The sequence below is a fragment of the Echinops telfairi genome, unplaced genomic scaffold (genome assembly GCF_000313985.2).
Source record: "Echinops telfairi isolate 266 unplaced genomic scaffold, ASM31398v2 ScPeMD7_7409;HRSCAF=8447, whole genome shotgun sequence".
Lineage (NCBI taxonomy): Eukaryota > Metazoa > Chordata > Mammalia > Afrosoricida > Tenrecidae > Echinops > Echinops telfairi.
Genome location: NW_022111309.1, coordinates 9,319,835 through 9,322,271, shown reverse-complemented (window position 1 = coordinate 9,322,271; position 2,437 = coordinate 9,319,835).

The following is a 2,437-nucleotide window of genomic DNA, read 5'->3' as shown; positions in this document are numbered from 1 at the left end:
TTTATTTAGAGGTTACGCTTCTACAGAGTTGGTGGCTCTGAAGGATAGCTCTTGAGGTAGGGGCTGACACCGACCAAGTAGCCAGTGGTCACGAGTTGACTCCAACTCACGACGCCCTGCCGATGTCAGACTGGAACTGTACTTCTCGAGGTCTTCAGTGGCTGTGGTCACTATGGAATAGACACCCCCCCACTTTTTTTTCTTACAAGAAGCCTCTGCGGGGCCTTGAGCCTCCAACCCATTGGCTACTAGCCTAGTGTATCAACGGTTTTCTCCACCCAGGGACTCCATGGATTGTATCTCCTTTTTTCTTGATGTGAAACGTGGCTCCCTTCAAGCCGTATTGCTATGGAAAGCTTTCCCACACATGCCAGAATGTCAATTTCAGTATTATACCTTTTCCCTTATTTATAAAAACTTATATACACTTAAAGAGAATTAGACCCTTACAGAAAATTAAAAGCTGAGTAATAGAACTAGTGTGCTGGGCAGCCACTTCTGAACAGGGACTGTGTACGAAGCTGCCTTATTTCCACCAGGCTCTTTCGGGCAGATTCTGTAACATCCAAGCCTCTCTGATTTACAAAAATTCTGCCCAGTGTAACACTTCCAACTCAAATCCAACTGAAATCTCATCTCTCCCTTGCTACCTCCTCTTGGCAGAACAGAATTGAGCTGTTTAGCGGGGTCCATTTGGAGAGAGAGGGAGGTGGAGGAAGCAGCTCCGGATTTTCGTCTCCTACCCCCTAGTTCCTTCTCCTTCGTCTCCTCTTTCAAGGCTAGCCCCTCAGGGCGGGCTGGGATTTGGAACTGGAAGACGGGAGAGAAGTGCACAAGCCACTGTGGGTGATCTGGCCGGTATTCAGAGGGGTTGTTTGGGGACCAGGGAGCTCCCTCCGGCACTGTTCCTAGTGGAGGACGTGGGGTTCACAGGGCTTCTTTGCCCAACTCTCCCGCCACCCTGGGTCTGTCCTACTTGGAGAAGGTAAAAAGGCAGGGAGGAGGGCGTGCCCTGTGAGTTCCCTGGAGCTGCCCTAACCAGCTGCGGGGCTTAGAAGAACAGAAATTTATTTCTCACAGTTCTGGAGGTCAGAAGTCCAAAGTCAGGGTCTTGGCGGTGTTGAGTCCTTCTGGAAGTCCTGAAGGAGAATCCGCTGTCTCCAAGGCCCAGCTCTAGTGACCCCTGGGGTTCCTGGGCTTGTTGTTGGGCCACTCCCATTAGGTCTGTCTCATCACAGGACTGTCTTCCCTCTGTGTGGCTCTCTGAAGCTCTTCTATTTTATAAGGGCCTACCCTACTCCAGAAAGATATGTGTTCACGGACAACATCTTCAAAGGCTCTTATTTCCCAATTAGGTTACATTCCCAGTTAGAGGGGTTAGGTCTTCAATGTTATCTTTTGGGGGGGGCCACAATGTAATTCATAATAGGGTGTTTCTAGATATGTAAGTGGAGAGTGAGGTAGGGAAGCTCCTGCAGAGAGAACTACTGTGCCCCACACTCTCTTGCAGCTTGATTCTCTCCGGTGGCCTGGCTTCCTTCAAGCAGATGCACCCCTGAGATTTAGAAGGAGAGAGGTTGTGTTTTTCCACTACTTTGCTGCTCTTGTGATTGGGGAGGTGTTGGGTTTTCTCGCAGTAGTTGCAGCAGAGTCCCCAGGGTTGTGTAGGCATAGGAGAGTAGGTTGTGTGGAGCCCTGGAACCAACAAAATGGACTCCTCTTTCCCTGGCTTCTAAGTCATGACCCAGGCAATAGCTTGTCATCTGGGAGTCAGTTTTAGAATCTGAGCTCCCAGCCTGTTTCTCAAGTCTCGCCACCAGTTTTGTCAGAGACCAATCTCCTGAATCAAATACCTTTCTGGCAACTAAGTGCAGTAGAACTCTGGACCTTGACACTCCTGCATTCTAGAAGGAGTGTCGAGGCAATTTTCCCATCTAAACTAACTGAAAACAGATTAATCTGTTCTCGACCACCAAGTTTTTACCCTAACCTTCCCTTTTTATACAAAGCATTACACGGAAATTTCAAAGTAATTAAGTTCAGAGTTAAATAATATAAGTAAGAAACACAACATTAAAAAAGTTTTTAACAACAACAGTATGGCCCATCCCTTGAGATTGATGAGGATCTGGATCTGTGGACACGGATGTGGAGAGGAGGGATGGAGAGAGAGTTGTTTGGAAGGGAATTACCTTCCATAAAATCAACTGATAGCTGCTTTCCAAGGGTTTCCCCCACCCCTTATTTACCCTTTATCACTAGGACCTGGCTGGCTTTCTCTAAAAAAAAAAAAAAAAATCTCCATTTCACAGGCAAGGCTCTGGTGTCCGGGGCCCCCCACCCCCCCCACCAGCTCTTTGAGCCCAATTTAGGACTCTTATCTCCCAAGGGTTGATAAGGAAGGAGGACCCTTGCGCTCTCATGAGCAAAGCCTCGG